This window comes from Euleptes europaea, chromosome 5, assembly GCF_029931775.1.
Source record: "Euleptes europaea isolate rEulEur1 chromosome 5, rEulEur1.hap1, whole genome shotgun sequence".
Lineage (NCBI taxonomy): Eukaryota > Metazoa > Chordata > Lepidosauria > Squamata > Sphaerodactylidae > Euleptes > Euleptes europaea.
In genome coordinates this window covers 73,304,747-73,328,301 of record NC_079316.1, presented here as the reverse complement: position 1 = coordinate 73,328,301, position 23,555 = coordinate 73,304,747, and the positions used below count along the sequence as shown (strand labels likewise).

The 23,555-nt window shown below is 41.0% G+C and overlaps 1 protein-coding gene across 1 annotated transcript in view; it reads right to left on the bottom strand.

Moving 5' to 3' along the window:
• The window catches only part of PTPRE (protein tyrosine phosphatase receptor type E), a 128,457-nt gene that overhangs the window by 80,958 nt on the left and 23,944 nt on the right, over positions 1–23,555 (bottom strand). Inside the window, exon 2 of the mRNA XM_056849382.1 lies at positions 2,967–2,989. The gene's annotated coding sequence lies outside the window, so the exon portion shown is untranslated. The remainder of the gene's footprint in view (positions 1–2,966; positions 2,990–23,555) is intronic.

Sequence of the window (23,555 nt, the reverse complement as noted above, 5' to 3'; positions counted from 1 at the left end):
ATATATACTACATTTTCTCCTTACATTAAAAATTTAAATAATCAAACCAATATGCTCCTTTACCTCTTTTCCATTCAGAACTGATCCATTAGACAACCAGTCAAGTAGCATGGAATCCATTTTTCTAATCAAATGGAAGTAGCTCTTTACCAGAAAATTCTTGTTTCAGGAAATCGTGGCAGCAGTACAGTTCCTTTTAACAGACAGATACATTGCCTACATTCCCTTCACCACACCCACACTCTGTTAAATGGAAACCTTGACTTCTGAACATCGCACAAGTGGTTTTGCCATGTGATATATAGACAAAGAGCTCAGAGTCACGGGATGCTCTGACAAAGGGCTACTCCATTTAACAGTGTAAAGGTTTCCTCCTGTTACTGTTGTGCCTGACTGGAATAGGAAACATTCATTCTGATCAATGATTAAGGAATTACCATTACGCAAATGAACAATCTGTTCCATGCAGCTAGAATTTCCTGAGGCTACTATTCTTCTTTAAAGTATAAAGAAAAATGTTAATGGGAAAAAAACCCAGAAAAGACAAATCAAATATCTACATTTTAATCTGCTGTGGTAAGGGCAGTCCACAGCATTCCCTAGAAAATGAGACAGCTTTGTCAATATCCATTACTATAGAAATTCTAGTCTAACACTCCTACCTGCCATCAGAGCTTGGTATCCAAACTCCAAGCCTTGGCTGATGGAGTAAACTTAAGGCTGCCAATTCTGGGTTGGGGAATTCCTGAAGATTTACAGCCTGAGAACTGCAGCAGCCGGGGACAGCATGGCCATGGCGACGCTGCAGCACCTCCAAAGAGGTGTGGACACTGCAGCAAGGGGTAAAAGGGGCTTTTTAAAAAGTAAAATTTAGAAAAGAGTGGAAAGCCCCATTGAAAACAGCGATGCTACGCCCAAAAAAAGCTGGCGCAGCACTACTGTTGTTAAAAGGGGTGTTCCCGGGCTGAAAGGGGTTACGAAGTGGCCTGCCGGCAGCTCCACTCCCCAAAACACCCCAGGAACACCTCCGGGACGCCGGCGTGAGGAGTTGCGCTGGTAGGATGCTGGCTAGAGGCTGAGCTGGCATCCGAGGGCCGTGCTGCTGCAGCTGTCCAGGAGGGCTGGCACAAGTGGTACTATGCCGGCATCCGCGCCAGTTTGCACAGTGCAGGTGGCACTGACGCCGGTGTATGGGCCACATAGCCTCCTAAGGCAATTTGGCCCCCAGCCTCAGGAATCACTGTTAGGAGTTGAACCTCAGGAGGGGAAGGACTTCAGCAGGCTATAGTGCCACAGAGTCCACCCTCCAAGGCAGCGATTTTCTCCACGAGAACTGATACGTGTGGAGATCAGTTGTAATTCTGAGAGATCCCCCCCCCCAAGAATGGCAACCCTAGTACTGCAACTCTACAAAGGAGCCATATTAATAGGCAGTAGTTTGTGTTACATCATCTGCCACATAGCAAGGGAAAAACAGTTTTCAGAGAAAAATAATTGTTTCAGCCTTCTAATAAATGAGTTAGGAGCACAGTGAGTATGACACTAAAATTTTCTCAGATGAAAGGAGACAGAATTGATGAACAATTGGAATTGTTCAGAATATTGGAAAATCGACTATGAAATGTTTTCTCTTTTGAAATGAGAGAAATGCTTTTCATTCAAAATATATTATTATTTTATATAAGATCTACAGCATTAAATAAATGTAATTCTTAGGTATCCCATAGACATATACAATGTTTCGTTACTACAACATGTGTGTTTTATTCTCAATTTAGATTTTTTTCTCTGACTCTCAGGCGGCAAAAACTGATCTGTGAATATTGCAGAAACAAGAGTTTTATTTCACAAAGAATGAAATGTACATAAAATGCACCACCTTTTCCTGCTAGCCCCAGAATGGGTGTATCTACTATATTGGGAGGTACAGCACCAGCATCCTCCTGAATACTCCTTCTAACAGCTTCATCAAGATTTTTAATTACTGTACTATATATCATGCTTCTGCTATGTTATAAAGTTTAAGTATCACTGAAGTGAAAATATATACAGCTCAATGGTTTAACATAACTCAGGCAATTTATACATTTAGCATGTAGATCCTTGAGCACAATTTATTTCTTCAGTCATATATTCATTCCCAAGAGGAAAAAAATTCCCTCCCTTTGCATGCATTTTTTTTTTAAAGTTAACGTGCCCTTAAGAAGCCTGGGTACTACCTGAAATACCAAGGCAGATATGCTTTCAAAATTTCATTCTACCAATTCTGTTTCTTCCTTTTGAACCATGTTCTGTTTCGAGTAATTCATGCAATACATGCAGTTGTATTAAAAGCGGAACAGTTATGTAGATATTATAACTTACAATAATTCTTTCCCATCGTTTTTTCCTACAAGAAGCCCAGTGAAACAGTTGTGATCCAGCATGATTATCTGACACTGTGTTCCCTAATCAGGGTTGCCCAGTCACTCTTCGCCATGGGCTGGAGGTTTTGGGGGCGGAGCCTGAGGAGGGCAGGGTTTGGGGAGGGACTTCAATGCCATAGAGTCTAATTGCCAAAGCGGCCATTTTCTCCAGGTGAACCGATCTCTATCGGCTGGAGAGCAGTCACAATAGCGGGAAATCTCCAGCTACTACCTGGAGGTTGGCAACCCTATCCCTAATGGACATCAAATTCATGTTTTGAAGACAAGCCAGCACCTTCTTTTCAAGACTACAAACTAATGAAGATATTCTGAGCATTCACACCTGAACCAAAGTGTAATGTAATTCAGAATGACCTCCGCACATTCTAACCTACAAAATTAAACATATTATTGCAATACTATCTTACAAAATTAAATATATGATTGCAATACTAAATACCATCTCAAGCCATTAGCTTCATCTGAGGTTTCTTTAAAAACAAACAGTATTTTATTTTAAAATGGTAGATGACAAATAGTTACATTATGCAGTATACTCACCTAGTGATAGAAGATGCTATAGGCTATAAGGAAAAAAGAAAGAAAGAATTAGCATTACTTTTAAAAACATCACTTCACATTGATTATACATATCTGCTACATTTTACATGCAAGTCTTTATCTCTAACCACTTAGGTGAAATAATATTGTAAGGAATGCTCATAGAGTCATTTAACTGTGGAATAGGAAGATGTACAACAGGGATACAGGCCAAATACAGTACTTGTAAGAAAGTGGCAGAAGTGGCATCTCCCACTTTCTGCTTCAAGGCCTCCAAGGACAGTACTAAGAAATGTAAATTATTTTGCCCCTGTTGTACAAGGCAAGAATTAATAACCAACTTGAACATATTCATTTGCATGTATCAACTGAAACCCTGGTCTAGCCTTTTATTCCAGCTAGACAAGAATACATGGGGAGGGAGATACACTGGGATTGCTCCTACTCCCCCCCCCCCGCACACACACACCCAGCCTCTACATCAGTGGCTCCCAAACCTTTTGGGCCACCGCCCCCTTGGTTCCACAAACTCAACACCAGCGCCCTCTACCCTATCCTATAAAAAGCATTATTCATATGAGTTTGCATGACTCACCAAAGAAGATAATAACAATAAAATTTCAAAACAGTAACAATTAATTGCACATCTATTCAAAATCAAATTAAAACTTTTTAGTTGAAATTTATTCTAAAAAACTGATGAACTTGATCCAGTGGTAACATAAGAACATAAGAACATAAGAAAGGCCCTCCTGGATCAGACCAAGGCCCATCAAGTCCAGCAGTCTGTTCACACAGCGGCCAACCAGGTGCCTCTAGGAAGCCCACAAACAAGGTGACTGCAGCAGCACCATTCTGCCTGTGTTCCACTGCACCCAAAATAATAGGCATGCTCCTCTGATACTAGAGAGAACAGGTATGCAGCATGACCAGCATCCATTCCAACTAATAGCCATGAATACCCCTTTCCTCCATGAACATGTCCACTCCCCTCTTAAAGCCCTCTAAGCTGGCAGCCATCACCACATCCTGGGGCAGTGAGTTCCACAATTTAACTATGCGTTGTGTGAAAAAATACTTCCTTTTATCTGTTTTGAATCTCTCACCCTCCAGCTTTAGCAGATGACCCCGTGTTTTAGTATTATGGGAGAGGGAGAAAAACTTCTCCTTGTCCACTCTCTCCAAACCATGCATAATTTTATAAACCTCTATCATGTCTCCCCTTAGCCGCCTTCTTTTAAACAGCCCTAAGCGTCCTAACCGCTCCCAATAGGACAGTTGCTCTAGTCCCATAATCAATTTGGTTGCTCTTTTCTGCACCTTCTCAAGCTCTGTAATATCCTTTTTTAGGTGTGGTGACCAGAACTGTACACAGTATTCCAAGTGTGGTCTCACCATAGATTTGTACAAGGCAGTATGATATCAGCAGTTTTATTCTCAATTCCTCATCTAATTGTGGCCAGCCTGGAATTTGCCTTTTTTACAGCAGCCGCACACTGGGTTGACATCTTCATTGAACTATCCACTACCACCCCAAGATCCCTTCCTTGGTCTGTCGCTGCCAGCACAGATCCCATCAGTGTACATGTGAAGTTGGGATTTTTTGCCCCAATATGCATCACTTTACACTTACTCACAATGAAACTCATTTGCCATTTTAATGCCCATTCTTCCAGTATGTAGAGATCCTTCTGGAGCTCTTCACAGTCCGATTTTGTTTTAACCACCCTAAATAATTTGGTGTCATCTGCAAACCTGGCTACTTTACTGTTTAACCCCAACTCTAGGTCATTGATGAACAGGCTGAAAAGCACCGGTCCCAACACAGATCCCTGAGGCACCCCACTGCTCACATCCCGCCATTGTGAGAACTGACCATTGATTCCTAATCTCTGCTTCCTATTTTTCAGCCAGCTCTCAATCTATAACAGGACTTGTCCTCTTATCCCGTGACTATGAAGTTTGCTTAGCAGTCTTTGGTGGGGGACTTTGTCAAAAGCTTTTTGGAAATCCAAATACACAATATCCACAGGCTCAATCCTGTCCACATGCTTACTGACGCTTTCAAAAAGCTCTAATAGGTTAGTGAAACAGGACCTACCCTTACAGAAGCCATGTTGGGTTTTGCCGAGCAGACCTTGCCCTTCTGTATGCTTGACAATTCTATCTTTAATAATGCTTTCCAGCAATTTACCCGGAACAGACGTTAAGCTAACTGGCCTGTAATTTCCTGGATCCCCCCTGGAAACTTTTTTATAAATGGGTGTTACATTGGCCATTCTCCAGTCCTCTGGTACAGAGGCTGATCGAAGGGACATATTACATATCTTTGTTAGAAGTTCAACAATTTCCCATTTGAGTTCTTGAAGAACTCTAGGATGAATACTGTCTGGTCCCTGTGACTTGTTAGTTAGTTAGTACCAGCTCTTCAAAGCCTGGAAAAAAATTCTGATAGTTTCCACCAAATTTGCCATCATGGTGTCATAGCTTGATCTATTGTAAATTAGTGAACAACACAGTTGAAGGGGCCCACCTCTAGCACCCCCCACTGCCCCCTTGCCTCTTAGTGCCCCCCTAGGTAACCCCCCCAGGGGTGGTATTTTGGGAACCATTTCTCTACACATTTACAGCATTGCAAGTACTCAGTAACTCAATTTGTGTTAACTATTCATACTAGGGATGTACCAATATGCCTATGTGGTGGAGAGCCTTCTCTTTCCACTCATTTTCATTGCTGGTATTTGACACCATCTTGATACCTTTTTTTTTTTTTTGCATTATACAGGTTGAGTATCCCTTATCCGGACATCCAATATCCAGACTGATCCCAAAACCGAACATTTTGAACCGGCATGAAGGCATTACTCACAGGCCCTCAGCAGCGCCATTGAAGGTTCAATGTACACAAAATTATTTAAAATATTGTTTAAAATTACATTCAGGCTATGTGTATAAAGTATATATAATATATATATAAAACATCAATGAATTTTGTGTTTATACTTGGGTCCCATCCCCAAGATATCTCATTATGTATATGCAAAAATGCCAAAATATTCCAAAATACGGACCGCTTCTGGTCTCAAGCAGTTCGGATAAGGGATATTCAACCTGTACATCATATACATGCAATCCAATCACAAAAACAAAATTGAAAATTCATTCATTTTAATGAAAAAACAACTCAGCATGAGGAAACAGAAAATGGCATGCAAATGAAGACTTATGATTCAAGTCAGAGACGTGAAATCAAAATGGGAATTTTCAAGTTGAACCTGCAGGAATGGGAAATTTGACTGTGTTCCAAGGATTTATTTCTACTTTGTAGACATTGCTCCTTGGGTGTCCTTTATAGGGTTGCCAATCTCCAGATACTAGCTGGAGATCTCCCGCTATTACAACTGATCTCCAGCTGATAAAGATCAGTTCCCCTGGAGAAAATGGATGCTTTGGAAGGTGGACTCTATGGCATTGAAGTCAAACTCCACCCTCCTCAGGCTCCACCCCAAAAACCTCCCGCCGGTGACAAAGAGGGACCTGGCAACCCTAGTCCTTTATCTCTCTGTCCAGTTTTGAACCTTTTCAATAAGCAACAAAAATATTAGTTTCCTGCTTACACCATATTAAATATATTACATTAATTTCAATCAGTTTCAATGTGAGTAGCACCAATCTTGGAAAGACATTCACTTTTGCAGTTACAGTATTATATATATATATGGCAAGAACTCTTAAAAATCAAATCAAATTGTGTCAGTTCTTGTTTGCAGGCAGCCAATAACAAAAAAATAGAACAAGAAATTAGGTCACAAAGCACTGCAGAGATAGAGCTATGAACTCAGGCAGTAACACAGTTATTTCATAATCTGAAGCTATCTACTTATTTTGTCCTAGCGAGATTTCATGCATCTTGGAGGATCTGTACTGTGCAGCTTCTAAGTCAAACATTTCAGTTGATTATGCTGCACACCAAAAGCCAGTAAACGGAAACTGATTTAATAGTCATTCTGCGTTATGAAGATTAACAAGCTGCAAATAGTTCCACTAACCAAGTGAATTCAATAAAACTAATTAGTTTTTCCTTTACACAATGACACAGCTGCCCTCATTACCTACTATGCTCCCCTAACTCCCAGTACTGCCCCCTCCCCTGCTTTATCAAATCCCCCAGTCACTGACCTTCAATCTGGAGGTGTAAACTGCCAATGTAAACAATTACAGAAGCAATTTTGCAGACAATTATGCAGGCCCATACCATTTAGGTGCACTCATACAATTACAGCCGATATAAAAACTTAATATACGAAAATATCTCCGTACTATTTTCTATAACATATATTGATTTAAATTGGAACTGAAAAGGAAATGCCATTGTAAAGTTTCAGTAGCAAAGTTTCAGTAGTGAGATTCCTAAAACCTTTTTCATTGCAGATGAGAATCCTAAAGTGCTAAGTGCATTATCTTCCAAGGATTCACATTTTAAAGTCTAGGATCACTCTCTCTTACACACACACACACAAAAAAAAAACAGAAAGAAATGAAGGAAGCCATGACTGAATTTCCTGGTTCCTAACAGATGTTTCCTGGAAAGGTAATGTTCAGTGAGTCACAATGGCACAGTAAGCAGCTATATAGAAAAAGTGGTGACATTTAACCTAGTGGTCAAGTATCTACAGAATGCCCTTGCAGACAACTCCTTCCCCACTTTGTTCAATCATTTAGCTCAAGTAAGATTGCAGCTCTGTATATTAATCTATATTGGTTCCCCACACAGTTAACAGCATTTATCATCATCACATTTGGGGCCAATTCAAACACTAAAGCCTTGAGGGGAGGGGAGTGTTCTGTCTGGCAGCCCACTGGCATTAAAATGCCATTTGCACTTACACTGGCACACAGGGACAGCTGGTTTTAAAAGGTTCAGCCTGGCACTTGAAGCATCACTAAGGATAATCATCTCCACAGGTGCCACTGTACCATTTAAAGCAATCTTTAGAATAATTTTCTAAGACATGATAATGCCACACTTTCCAGTAAAAGAGACAATGAAGGCTTTGTCCACAAAGACAGTAATATAAGAGAACGAGAGAGACTTTTATGGTGGAACGTTTCCCCGCGATCACCCCTGCCAACTGCTTTGGGGCTTCCTTTTGATTATGCATGCCTTTTCTGCCCGTCAAGAGGTTGCCTCGCTCTCCCCGCGCGTTTGACCACATTTTCCAAATGCTGTTTTAGCCAGAATCTGGAAAATGCAGGCAAAACACGCAGGTAGAGCGAGGTGACCTCTGATGGGCGGAAAAGGTATGAATAATCAAAAGGAAGTCCCAAAGCTGTTGCCAGGGGTGACCGCGGGAAAACGTCCCTGCATAAAAGGTCACACTGAGTTTTAAACTACAGGCCAATACTGGGATTAGAAGCCTCTACAAATGCAATTAAGTCCATTATAAGACTTCAATAACATATTCCCAATAATTTAAAAAATATTATTTAATATTCCCCCATACCATAGCGTGGTAACTTTTTGTTACCACGGTTTCAGTTCAAAGGTGGTAACAAACTATTAAAATTGGAGAATATGCATGCTAGGGGTTGCTGACTCATATTTTGAAAAATGCAAGGACGGAGCTCCCCAACCTTTTTGATCCTGCAGAATTCTGACATGGCATGGTGGGCTCAGTGACAAAATGGCTGCTGCAGGAAGCAGAGCCAACCAAAAAACAATTGCCACGTCTTAACTTCAGTAACATAGTGCATATCCATGTGGTGTGGTAGCAACTGCTGCCAAAGCAAAAAAAATTAAAAATTAAAAATCTGCACAGCCAATCAAATCTCCAATGGTTAATCAGAAGGCTTGCTGAGCAAAAGCCCCATTTGGCCCTGCCCACCTCCTAAAAACACTAAAAAGGTGTTTTTAAAGCCCCCCTCCTGTTTGTATCTATTGTATTTTGTCACAGGCTTGAGCAATGGTTAGCCTGAACATATGGTTTTCCTATGAATCTATAAGAGTAATAGCATATAGAATGAGGCTTCTCTGCAACAGAAATAAAGTGGGGTAAAGTTCATGCTGGCTAAAGCTGTTTTAAGTTAAATAAACTTGTACGGCTACAAGGTTAAGATAAGTAATGCTTGATGGTTGAGTCTAAAATGATGTCAGCATCCGAGGTGCTTTTCCTGACACTTATCCGAGGTGCTTTTCTCGACACTAACAACAAGGTCATTTTCAGCCTGGAAGTTTAGCCTCTCAGATAGCAGCTAAGTAAAGAAGAAATACGGTAATGCTGCCATACACTGATTTAAACCTAGTCTCCAAGCAGCATAACAGATGGTGACCTTGCACTTGTGAACTGTGACTTAATGCCAAGAACATGGTAATGTTTTATTCACAGACCAAGTGACAATGACAGACAATGCCACTACCAAGAGTGACCAGTTGCAGGGATATAGCCAGAGACACAGGGCAAGAAGCTTCTTGCCTCTCAGCTCAGCTGACCACTGTTCTGAGAGAATAAAAGGAAGCATCAAACAGCCAGAAGGCAGAGGGTTGATGGAAGTTGGCTTATGCTAAACTGACCTCACTCTCCCAAAACATCTGCAAAGATGTAAAACTAAGCTTTCCTTGTCTCTTGCATGAGACACAAGAAATGAGTTACAGAGAGGGCAGCAAGTCTGTCTGGCCATAACTCATTTCTATTATTTTATTCTATTATTTCATATCTTGCGTGATATGAAACTATACCATTTCACAAGCTCTTTGTGAGAATGGGAAAGACTCTGAGAGGGATTCATATCCAGATGATCTGCTAAGGCTGAATGTCTGGAATGAATGCTTGCAGACTATTCCATATAATGGAGGCTCTTAGAATTCCTACTAACCTTATTGTGGGGTCTAAGAGTATTGGATCAGTTCCATATTTGGAAACACTGACATCTCATTAATTCTAGCAGGAATTGATGGGTTCTCACTGAATGATCTGAATAGTCTGACTTGGCTTTCCTTGAGAAACATGGAAATTGTGAAACCCAAGTTACAGAACTGGTCTCTTCAGTTCTCAGAACCAGAAACAGGATTCTTAGATGCTCTTAGAGATTTCTCTAAGCAACCAGAGAACTCTCTCAGGGTAAAGAGTCAGATGTTTCCCCAACATAACAGGGGAAGCTTCTACACTCAGGGTAAGAGGCCAGAGATGTTCCTGGGGGAAAGGAGAATCTCTGTTCTCTGTAATGAAGCTTAAGGCACATATAAAGCAATGCTTACATAAAACATATACAAAACCTATCAGGCTTATTCATGGAGACTCTTAATCAAGTAAACATATTCTCTGAGATTGGCAAAGCCAGAGAATAACTGAGTCTTCCATAAGAACACTAATACAGCCTTAAGCTTACACTCCTCTGCACACAGCATTGGGTAAGCTAACACATATTGAGATATATAAATATCCTGAATATAAATTCAGTACCTATAAAGTTAAGATGATTTACAGATGACATGGCAAGGTAAAAGCATGTCTTTTGTCCTGAAATATTGCTATGATATCTGATATGATTTTAAGATGTATTTATTAATCATATCTTCTCTCCCATTGTATTAATCATATTTTTATTCTGTAAGAATTACTAACCATGTTTTTACAAGATTCTGTAACTAGTATTCTAAATGAATCTAGAGATACAAGTTAAAATCTTATAGAGAGAAATGCATTACAGGTTTAAGGTTGGAAAACCTTACATAGAGAAATTGCTTTAAAAAATTGTATGAAACTGCTTGCATATATTAACATAACTGAACATGTAAGAAAACCATAAATGTTTGTATTTTATGACATGTTTTGAGTGTGTGTAAATATTCACATGCATATATATTTTATGTGAAATAAATGTTATTTAAAGGAAGTCCCTTGTTCATAAATTTTCTGGCACTTTTCAATAGAAAGCCTACAGTAGTATAAGGAATTATCATTGACTCCTGTCTGTGAGGTCTCGCTGAATAGATAGCTCCACTTCTTAGTAAGTGGTACATTCTAGGAGTGTAGACCCCTTAACGACATTGAGCGGTGACAATTTTAAATTGAATCTTTCTGTATTGTAAACTGGTTTGGGCCCCTATTAGAGCAAAAAACAGGATATTAAAATAAAATCATTAAGCATTGCATAGTAGTTTTAGAGTGTCGGACTAAGTCTGAATACCCACTCTGCTATGGAAACTCACTGAATGACCGTGGGCCAGTCGCCCCCTCAGCCAAAGCTGCCTCACAGGGTTGTTAGTGTGCAAAGAAAATGGAGGAAAAGACAGTGATGCCTTGAAAACCCTGTGGGGTCACCACAAATCAGCTGTGATTTGACAGCAAAAAAAACAACTCATATTGGGTTCCCTTTGAACAGAAAAGCAGGTTATAAACAGCCAAGTTAAATATCTAAATTTAAAAAACTGACTTTCTTTTCCTTATGAATGAAACTTTTACAACACTGTTTAAAATCTGTTGGGCAACAAACATCAAATAAAACTGCTCTGCGACTGCTGGTCCGTAGTTTGCCATCCAAGATCTACAACAAATGACATCCTCAAAGCATCTCAAAATTCCAAACACAATATTGTTGTGCCTAATATCATCTGATGCATCTTGATTGGGCATGCTGAAACAGCAGAAACTTTAAATTGAAGTAGCTCAGCACTTCCCAATACCAGCCAATCAACATCCTGTCTGTCAAAAGAATACTACCTTTTAAGCTTTATGAAAAGCAAACCTGCTTACCAATACTAATATAGTTTACTGCTAAAGGCAAAGGGGAAATGAATCAGAGTTTCAGAAAGAAACATACCAGCAATTTTCTGCAATGAGCATGAAGTATGATAGCTATAAACTAAGGAAGCAGAGCACAGCTAGCATCACACTGTCCAGGTGTTCTCACAGAAATGAACATATAATATAATAAGAAAACCACAGCATATTATAGCCAAAGTGTAATTTTAAAATATGATCTCTGTGAATTATTTCCCAATGATACCTACAACGCAAGCTTGATCAGATTTACACAGTTCTAAGCCTACCAACTTCAGTGGATTTATAAGGATGCAATTCTTACTAGTATACGGGGGCAGACTGGCCATTATAGCCACCAAGGAATTTCCTGGTGGGCTGATAACCTGCCCACTCCATTAGGGCCAGTCCAGCCCAGAGCAGAACAGCCTTGCTGGGTCAGATGAGCCAGGTGCAGGGACCAGGAAAGGAAGCCCCACAAGCTGGGCGAACCTGGTGCAGGGCCCAGAAGAGCTGCCATTGGCTGGCTCCTTCACCCTCCCTCCTTTGTGGGGGTAGGGTCTGGGCAGGCAAGTGGGGCCTTTTCCCAGGGCCCTTTTCCCTCCAGTTTTGCCCCTGTTTGGCTTACACTGTTAGGATGCAACTCTTATGAATTAGCTGCTAGGATTCCTTGGGATACCATTCTATTATGAAAGAATGGAAAGCATGGGTATCAGTACATTTTGTTGTAAGGATCAAATCCAGAAGTACATATTATGCATAAATGACTTAATGCTTCCAGTTACAATGAATGAACAAAATATTTGAAGTCTGAAGTAGCTTTTTGATTAAACCAGGGTTCAATAACATAACATTTTACATTTCAACTGTGTCCAACATTCTATTTAACAGCCAAAAGATAATTTTGAATCCATAATCCTTTAGTACGATCAAAGTTTTACAATGTGTGTGTATGCACACCCCTTTAATTAGCTGGTGGGAATTCCGTTGTCCACTTGACTGTTCTTAAATCCCTATATATGGGCTTGAGAATCTAACAATTCACTTACTTCTCTACCCTGTGACAAAAAATAATTGATCAGGACCATAATTGTATGGGGAAGTGGGATTAATCTAATCCCTGAGAGCCCGCATGGCGTTGAGAGCCAGCATGGTAGAGTGGTTAGGAGCAGTGGACTCTAATCTGGTGAACCGGGTTTGTTTCCCCACTCCTATACATGAAGCCTGCCGGGTGACCTTGGGCTAGTCACTGTTCTCTCCGACCTCTCTCAGCCTCACCTACCTCACAAGATGTCTGTTGTGGGGAGAGGAAGGGAAGGTAAACCACTCTGAAACTCCTTAAAGGCAGAGAAAAGCAGGGTATGAAAACTAACTCTTCTTCTAATACCAATTTCCTAGCTTTCTTACTACTAATGATATTCCAAAACATGTGAGGTGTTTCCTCACTAATTTCTATTAGCCCTCCTCCCTATTTGTGCGTTTATATGTTTTATTTGTTTTAAATATTTATATATATTTGTATGTTAAATGCTGTTTTAATGCTTGGAACGTTCACCACATTGGGAACCCTGAGTAGGGTGGAAAGGTAGCATAGAAATGTTTTAATAAATACAGTAAAAAGAGAATGGGCGGGTGCCTCCTCCAGCTAATTCCTCTTCGCTTTCAAATGACTCCACCAAGGCTTTCAGATTGCTATAACCTAGCACTCTCGAAGCTAGTATACAATAGTCACTAAAAGACTTAATTATGAAAGCTCTCAGTGAAACTTTAATCTCTGTCACAAATTCAGTAGGTTCCTTAGAAAAGCTCCTCAATTCCTCCTCCCCCCATCACAATCTGCAATGTGTGGGGACAACAGTACTTACCTCTTTCATAGGGCTGTTGGAGGATTACTTGAAAAAATGTATAGAAAATGTTTCCAGTGACTAAAGTGATTTATAAGTGAGCATCAGTGCACATAGCCTCCTGACCTTAACAAAGACTGCTAGCACAGTTCAACTCAACCACCTTTTGACCTTAAACTGTGGTTAACCAGAAGCTAGCTATAACCACTCATGCAGACCATCTGAAATTGCATCAACCCCCCACCGTCCCCGTACAGGCTGCACCAAAAGAAAATGGTCTTCATCACTGTGCCATATCTTAAGAGGCCAAAAAAAGGGGGGTTGTAGACCCATTCAGAATACACTGCTTTTCCCTCAAGAGAAGAGCTCCATCCTTTCAAAAGTGTTGCATGCTTTTTCTTCCTCTTATGATTACTGCTTACTCTTGCAGCAAAGGGCAATCACATTTTTCTCCCACGCAGTTATGGGGGGGGGGGGAAGAAATATAAACAAAAATGATCTCGTGGGGCTCCGTTCACCTCTGAACCTAGAGACCATGCCAAAATGCTACAGTTCCCTGTTTGACATCCAGTTCTCTTAAGTGCTTACATTTTATTCAAGAGTCAGGGGAGGAAGTTCTGTAGAAGGGAGAAAAGGAAGGAAAATTCTTGTACCAATGTTATGCGTTGCACAGTGAGATTCGTTTATGTCTCCTCAGCAAAATACGAGGCAATACTAATTTGAAGAAAAGATTTCAACACCCGGATTACCAATCACAAGAGTACTTGTTTGATTTATATATTGTAGATGTTCTACAACATAAGGATCCTCTCATTTTCCTGGCAATCATTATGACTGAAATTTTGCTAATACCCTTTAACAAGGAAACTGAAACACTTGACACCCCTAGATCTAGGGGATGAGGAATGCCACCACGCACACAAGGAGTAGTATTTTTTGATTAACTTTTGCTATATTCTCAATCCTCTTTTTGGACAAGATAGCAAATCAACCTCTTCTATTCTGTTGAAAGAAAACTCTCACTGTAAACATTTCAATGCTCTTATTTGCGCAGATTAATTCATTCTTTTTGAACATCACTGATTCTTCACATATGCTGTGGATTCACTTGTGCCCCATGCAGAGATGACTCTTCCCTGTTCCTACTAGACGTTTTCCCGAACAGATCGGAGACTTACATTTTCAATAATGTACATCACTTTAGCAACTCATATGTATCATACAAACAACCCACGATCTGAGATCTTTCCACATCTGTTGTTTCCATATGGTCAGTAAAAAACAACTCCCAAAATTGGTTCTCGTAGGTTATCCGGGCTGTGTAACTGTGGTCTTGGTATTTTCTTTCCTGACGTTTCGCCCACAGCTGTGGCCGGCATCTTCAGAGGAGAACTCCCAAAATGTTTGTTACTCATACATAAATGTTTGACTTTATATACTCCATACTGCTGAATTTCATTCTTATTACTTCTGTTTATCAGGTTATCCAACCTGCTGTCCCTAATGCATAAATTGTTCTCTATATTTGCAGTGCACCCGAAATTGGGCCAGAATCCAAAGCCCTACTTTAGACATATTCAAGGACTTCCATGCACACATTCTTGTTTTTGCAGTATCTATTAGCATTACTATTATAGAACTTTATGCCCCAAGCCCACAAGCCATATCAGACACAGCCTTTGAGGAGACTCAACGTGAGAACTTTAGTCACAAAAGGGCTTGTCCTTGCAGAATGGGACACTGCAACTGTTCTTTAACAAACATGATGCCTACATGGACATGCAAAAATAGTTCTTTAAATCCTGGCCTTTGACCATTTCCGTGTATACCTACTTCACTTTCCAAAGCCACTTCAAAAAAGTTTGAAAAGGCCCTTGGCAAACTTTACTTGTTACTTTTCTCCAACTTCAAAGTTTGCCTTTAGCACTCCCTCATTGCCATTTCCCCTTTAACCTGTTTCTCAATTACCTTGCATAGCATAGTCAGATATTGGTAGTTTCCAGATTATTTGCTATTCACCATAAGAAACACTTGGGTAAATCCCAAATACATATTATTTATTTTAAACGTTTTTATTCTGCCTCTCTACCCAATTAGGGTCCTAAAGGTGGTGAACAGTTAAAAAAAACATTGAAGACCAGCTTTAAAAACAACATACACACATGTATGTATGCATAAAACACTTAAAAACAAGCAGAAGGGAAGCTCAGTTTTGCCAAACAAAACAAAAAGGTCTTCATCTGCTAGCGGAAGATTAGGATAGAGCAAGAAGGGAATACCACAGTTTTGGTGCCATGACCAAGGCCCTTTCTTGGGTTGCTTTATAACAATTATTAAGGTTAAGATAATGCAAACATTAATATAATGTGTTCCTTGATTTTCTGAACAAGCAAAATGCAGTAGATTCAGTTTCTGGTGCTCAGGGGCCTGCTGAGATCTGGCCTGTGGGAGGAGGTGGACTGCTTGGCAATCCACTGTGACCAGTTTGTCCAACGCTTTGTGTCTTTACCCATTTGGACTCTGCATTAGCAGCAATAAGGTCAACGATGCCATGATGCTGGCTGGTCCAGTTGTGCGGGATCCTTTTCAGTTTATTCATTATGAGAATGGGGAAAGGATTCTTGGACGTATGAGAACTACCACCTGCTTGTACGACCCTCTTGGTTCCTTAATTTTGCTTGGGGGGGGGGACTGGGTCTGGGAAGCAGTAAATGCCTCCTTGACAGAGGTGATGGTTACCCCAGCCTTGAAACAGGCAGTGGTGTTGGTGTATCCACTCCTAAAATAGTCAGCTCTGGGATCAGGAAACTTGAATAACTGTTCTTCAGTCGTAAATGTACTGTCTTCCAGAACCAGAGTGAACTGGGATATGAGGCTCTGTGAGTTTCTTTTTATTTTCTTTTTTTAAATATATTTTTTATTTTAACGAGGGGATACAGAAAAAAGGGAAGGAGGGAAAGGAAATCATCCAATATAGAAAAAGCATTTTTCCAAATATATAAATACATAAACTGAGTCGGATTTGAAGAATTATTAAACAAGCAAAGTGAGTTTCAATAGCAAATTTGGGTTCACCTCTGCATAATATGCAAAATGGCGATGAAATACAGCCTGTTGCTCGGTAATGCTATATATCTACATGAAAAATAAAATGAATCTGTTCAAAGTTAACTGATGTGAGATTCCTACATTTTATGTTATGGAATAAGAAAATAGTGCAACAGTTACTTTGCTAGAGGGTCCAGTAAGTTTAGAAATGGGTCCCATTTCCAAAAGTTTGGGAACCATTGTCCTAGAATCACACGTTGTAGTGATACTAAGCTAACAAGAGTCTGTAACTACCTTGCTAAATTTGATTCAGTTTCTGCTTTTTGATGTTTAGTTTCTCAAAAGCATTAGCAGTCTGACCCTTGTAAGCACCTCTTGTTGAGTTCAATGAGACTTCCTCCCAAGTTCATGGGACTGAAGCCTACATTTGATTTGTCTGGAAGAAGCTCAGGCAGCAGAAATCGAGCTGCGGGGATAAACACATCTGGAGTATCTTGTGACCAAAGTAGATGCTGTCATTTTTTTGGCATCTGTGCAGTAATTGGTACATGCTGGATTCCATGCAAATGGCAAGCAAAGGCTTGTGAAACACAAAGATAGTGTAGTTCTCTCTGCAGATAAATAGGCTGGTGGAATGACACCCATGCCTATCCCTCCCTCCCTTTTTTCCAGAACATTAACATTGTACTTGAAATGGCTGTATAGTTCAGTAAAAACACTACAAACTAACAGTATTCAAGCTATTCAGATGAAAAGGTTTTCACTTTAGAATATCAACTCTTTAAAACACCTATTGAACATTTCATTCGTATCAATTAACTATACAAAATAAATATTGCAATATCCCAGTAGGAGTGAACATTTTATTTCTACAGATAATAATACACTGTTGAGGAAAAAAATAAATTTTCAAGTACATAGCTTGAAGAAAGAAAGGCATGGCAGTTTAACACAATTCAATCTGTGCTGAACATTTTTATTAACAGGAAATAGTTCTCTGCCTATGCCTATTAAAATCTATTTTAATTGTCTACATGTTTATAAACAGTAATCCTATAACACACTTGTAACTGTGTAAAAGTATATCAAAACACTTATCATTCATCTTTATAACTCATCTGTGATGTGGGTAATTTATACTTCCATTTTGCAGAAGGAGAACTGGGGCTGAAAAGTGATTCGCTTGATCAACTTCTATTAATCTGTTCCCCAGCAGACCATGCAAGGCTGAGCCAACAGTTCAGCAAGATGAAGAGATGTTTCCCAGAAGCATCCAGCTGGCTTTACTGGAAACAGAAAGGTGAACTAGCTGGACCTTCACTCTGTTCCAGCAGGGTTCCAACTCAAATGATATTTTGTGTGTGTGTAAAGTGCCGTCAAGTCACAGCCGACTTATGGCGACCCCTTTGTCGGGGTTTTCATGGCAAGAGACTAACAGACGTGGTTTGCCAGTGCCTTCCTCTGCACAGCAACCCTGGTATTCCTTGGTGGTCTCCCATCCAAATACTAACCAGGGCTGACCCTGCTTAGCATCTGAAATCTGACGAGATCAGGCTAGCCTGGGGCATCCAGGTCAGGGCAAATGATATCTTACACATGTGAATAAGTCTTCACAGACATAACACTATATAATTTTCATATCCATCATCATTACAAATGCAGTGCCTTCCAATGGAGTCAACTACCAGCCATGGCATGCGTGGTAGGCACAATGAACAAACTCATCAATCTGATTGTATCCCACCTTTCTCCCCAAAATTACATCACACCAAAAAGGATAACAATTTGGTATTGACTTAACAATTCTTTCACTTTTATAACCTCATTAATAAGTGACCATATAAACAATGCACATTAGAGAGCTTCTAGTGACAAGCAGGAAAATGAGAGGCTTTTATGGGGGCTTTCAGGAAAGAGGAAGAGAAAATAGTGGGGGAGATGAAAATGAGATGACCTACACAAGGCCTTGCTGGTACCCTGCTTGTTATCTTACTATGAGAAAGGCCCTAAGAAGCATAAGCCCAACAATATTAACTCGGAGTGGATTAGTCCAGAAGTACTTTTTCAGTGCATCTTCAGGCGCTGGATGAGAAGACAAGGAAATCAGGAAACATATGTCTTTGAATACAAAGACTGCAAAAGCTAGTCTAGATTCTATTGGCATAGAGGAGGTTTGAGAGGAAGCAAAATCAAATGGCAAAACCACTTTGTTTTGAAAAGCTTTTTTGCACAGAAGAGGAAGAAAAGAAACAAAAAGGAACAGCATTCTAGTTTGCCCGGTTTGGAGAAACACCAGAAACTCCAGCAACATCAGTCTAGTATTGAACATAACATTTCATAAATAAAAACACAAAATATACCTAGTGCAAAACCATAGGAACATGCTGAAACACAACCATGTTGCCAGTCATTAAGCAACACTCACTTATTACAGAACTATAGAAGGAATAATTTGTCCCTGTGGTTTTTGACACAGGCACAGCCCCAGGGTTCTGGGATTCTAATGCAGCTCTGTGGACATACAAATCTCTAAACTCGTAGGCACCAACTGCCAGCTAATAGCTTACACTACTAGCTATGGTTAACAACCTCCAGGTACTAGCTGGAGATCTCCTATTACAATTGATCTCCAACCGATAGAGATCAGTTCACCTGGAGAAAATGGCTGCTTTGGCAATTGGACTCTGTGGCATTGAAGTCCCTCCCCAAAACCCACCCTCCTCAGGCTCCGCTCCAAAAACCTCTCGCTGGTGGCAAAGAGGAACCTGGCAACCCTACTACTAGCTCTACATTCAAAATAACAGATGCAGTTAGATAATGCAAGAATCAGTTTAAACATCATCTGTGAAAATGACATACATGATAATGGAAGCCATCTGATCCAAATTAAGTAAGATAATTTGTGATCTAATTTATATCTATTTTATATAAAAATACTGGATAACTTTTGATTATTACATTTGAACTTCAATTTTGCTTTGATTCTTAAAATCATTTTACATGGTCTTAAAAGTATGGCTAGAAGTATACTTTAACAATGATGTTTTGGGGGTTTTTTAGTGATAAAAAAAAACTTCTCTCGATATCCAAGTGCCTCTGGAAGCAGCACAAGTTCCAAAGCCCAAATAACTTTATTTTCATGTCAGCAGCTCAATATAAGCATCTATTCCCCCACACACACCCTGCCACAGCCTGTTGTCTTCTTAGAAAGTTCTGTGAACTCATCATGAATACTTCCTCCACACAAAATAACATAGCTGTATTCATTTATAAAACAAAAACAGCACTGTAGCAAAATATGCTACTCTCCATTCTGGAGTGTTATCAGGCCAACAAAAGGCTAATGTTAAAACTGGAAGGCATGCTGTTTAGGCTATCTAGAAAGGTCAAAAACTTCTTGCATTGTTCTCTCATGCATCTCTAAAAGAGTTTCCTTTTAATTAGTTTCTTTCTCAGTCCCAGAGTCCTATGCAATACACTAACATTACCAGGATGGCATATTACTGCAAACTAAGGAAGAGACCGCAGCAATGTGTTGTGAGCCGGAATTAGCCCTGAGGTGGGAACTAGCTAAACAGACAAAGCAAACTTTAGTTAACAAAACTATTAAACATACATAGGCATGCAAACAGTCAGTGAAAACCATGTTCAGGAAGAGCAGATTTACATTCTTCCCTCATAAAGGGACACCACAGAAATGGTAAAAACCTGCAAATGAGGTTTTCCTCTTTTACCCATTTAAGTTTGTGGTAGATTGGATAGAACTCTATGGACATTTATGATTGGTTACTTAGCCTTGCAATCCCTGCGGGACTGCTTCGGGGCGTTGTTTGGATTTTCATGATTTTTCCGACCTTCAGAAGTCACTTTGGGTTTTCAGGAACCTGTTTTATCACTAATTTAAATTTTGCCTGGATCCCAATGTGAAGCTAATCAGGGCAATTTCTGTGAATAGTCTGAGTTCGGGTTTCTCTTCGCCTGCCCATTCTCACTTGTCACTCCCTCATCCAGCCTCTTCCCTAGACACCATTTGGGTGAGTTTCAGGAGTATACTAATAAATAGCCCTTTCCTCCCTCCATTCCAACTCAAGGCAGTGGGGGTCAAGTGCAGCTGGAATGCCGTACCTTCCCCTCTGGCCTCGCCTGCCTCCCTCCCCTCCTGGGCCAGCCCTGTGGCCTCTCCCCGGCTGATCAGGCTGTGTGTTCTTGGTAGGCTGCACTCCATCTACCCAGGTGCTTGTGAATGTGGTTCTCCGCTTTGGCTGAAAAATGGCCAGTAGGTGCAAATCAAATTAAAGAATCCCACGGCAGGGGTGCCGGGGGCTGGTGACCCAGGGATCCCTATCCCCCCCACCTTTTTTTGTTTTTCAGTGGGATTTCAGAGATAAAATGCTGAATTAGCAAATATACATGAAGAGAAGCCGAGGGGAAGACTCCGTGTTCCCTGCTCCCCAGCATTCGGTCTATTTGTTGGTAAATCACCTGTTTGGGGGAGTGCTAAGTCTTTCTCTCAGATACTCTTCATTTATATTTTCTAATTTAGCATTTTATTGCTAAAATTCCACTATTGAACCCCCCAAAAAGGTGGGGGTGCTTTCTGACATTGCAATTCTGTGCATGCTTACTTGGGAGTAAGCACTGCGGGAGCAGGATATCCGTGGCTGGTGGTAAAATGCTCCCCCTCCCCCCCTCTTCTTGGTCAGATTCACAGCAGGAGTATACAGACACTGCGGCCACTTGGCTCAGTTAAAATGCAAGAATCCCACTGCTGGGCTGGCAGGGCTAGTGATGTATTTCAAAAATAAACTGCAACAAAGCAGCATTTTTAAAGGGAAGATCTTGGGAGATCCGTATTTTGCTGGGGGTGAATAAATGAGTGCAAGGTACTCCAAGAATATCTTCGAGGCAAAAAGCCCCCATGCACAGAGTTTTGAAAAGCAGATCAGAAAACTGCGTCTGCAGAGCAGCAAACCCAGTACAACTTTCCCCTGCATAAATGGCCTATATTTCTGGCACCCCTGTGAGCTTTCTTGCACAGTCTTAAGAAACAGAAATTACAGTTGTTCTTTGTCAACACTGAAGATAGTTTCCAGAGGATATGCCCTTCTGTTTTTCAAAACTGTTACTTTCCTGCTTTTTCAACCTGTAACAAAGTGGTTGGGTCATCCAGCGTGATATTACAGAGTTCTTCCTGCAACCTCATGCTCAAACTTTGCAACACTTAAGAGAAACCATCACACTGCTAAATAAATTGCTGGACCCAGGAAACATCATGCAAATTAATTCCCATCATGGCTGCTTCAACATGGCAATAATTCTCTGTGCAGCTCACATAACTCAGTGCAGAAGACGCACAACCGGGTGTCCACACAGTTTCCCCGAGTTTGTTCCTTGACTCAGCCCCCAAAGCCACTGTTCCCCCATCCATACCACCAGAGGGCTTTTGGGAGTTGTTAAAAATCGTGATAGTGTCAACACACTATAGCAATAAAACAATTATTTATTTTTTAAAACCTGGAAAAAAACTCTCTTTTGGTGTGCGTATGTGGGGGGGCGGGGGGAGAATGGCAGCTACAAGGGGCTGCAGAAAAGAAAATGGCACTGATGTGGATGGGACCTGCAAAAACGTGAACATTCTCCGACACATAGAATCCAAATGTGTTCTGTCTTAGCAGCTGGGTCCTCAAGCTGGCTAAGATCTCCTCCAGAGCATGGACCTACTTAGTAGCATGAGGCTGTGGTCTGCCCTTCAGGGCAGCGCTAAGGTCTAGGTCAGGAGTGGGCAACCTTTTTTCTGCCAAGGGCCAGTTAGATATTTATAACATGATTTGCGGGCCATACAAAATTATCAACTTAAAAATTAGCTGACCAATACGTTTGTCCATGGCCCTGGTGGGAAAGGGTTAACACAGTTTCTTGGGCAGTCCTAGCAGCTCCATAGCTAACAACTCTTCTGCAAGGGGGGAAAAAGGTTCCTTTTCTTGGCAAAACAAACTCACATCTGCCTTGAATAGAGGCTATTCCTGTCCACGGGACGGGGAGGATCACCAGCCTTAGATCCTTCTGAGCTAGAGATCTGCCAGGACCCACAAAGGGCCAGACCAAATGATTTCATGGGCCTTAAACGGCCCCCGGGCCTGACGATCCCCACCCCTGGTCTAGGTCATGATCTGGGGTTTACTAGGTCCAGGTTTGCAGTTAAACAGGGACACCCTGGTCTCCATGGACTGGTTGAACCAGCAAGGCCCTCTTATCCACTTAGGGCTCAAATACCATGAAAGGGAGCTGGAGCTGCCTTGAGAACCAATCCAGGAAGGAACTACATACACCAGAGCAGTGATCAGTCTCCGTTGCAGGAGCATAGGCCGCAAACCTGGCACTTCTTCACCACTGTTGTGCCTCTTCACACCCCAGTGACTTTGCCATTCCTGACAGGTGGGTGGAGAACCTGGAGGACTGGTGGTCTGGGGTCTAGCCCTACAGGGAAGAGGTGCAGCAGCTCCAGGGTCTAGCGAGTTGGCATCTTCTTTTTAAGCTGAAGTTTGGGAGAAGACACCTCAGAGTCCAGGGCTTCTAGGTCCAGTCCTGTGATGCTGGACATCATCTGAGCCCCCTGATCTTCATTCAGAGTGGTCCCTAGCTCCTCCTGTTCATCCTCTGAGGTGTCTGTTCCTGAGTCCAAGTCTGACTCAGGAGGGGTCCTGACACATTGCAATCTTTCTCTTAAGATCATATCAAGCCAGGCTTAGGAAAGATCAGAATAAAATAGAGGGGAAACCCCCCACCAGATGGTGGATGATTAGGTGACAATGTCTTGGGGATGCACCCCCCCAAAAAAAACCCATTTTATTTTAGATGCCAAACCAGAGTAAAACCTCCATGTGGGGCAAACCGATGCTTACCCCCAAATGTTGGTATTATATGAAATGAAACTACCA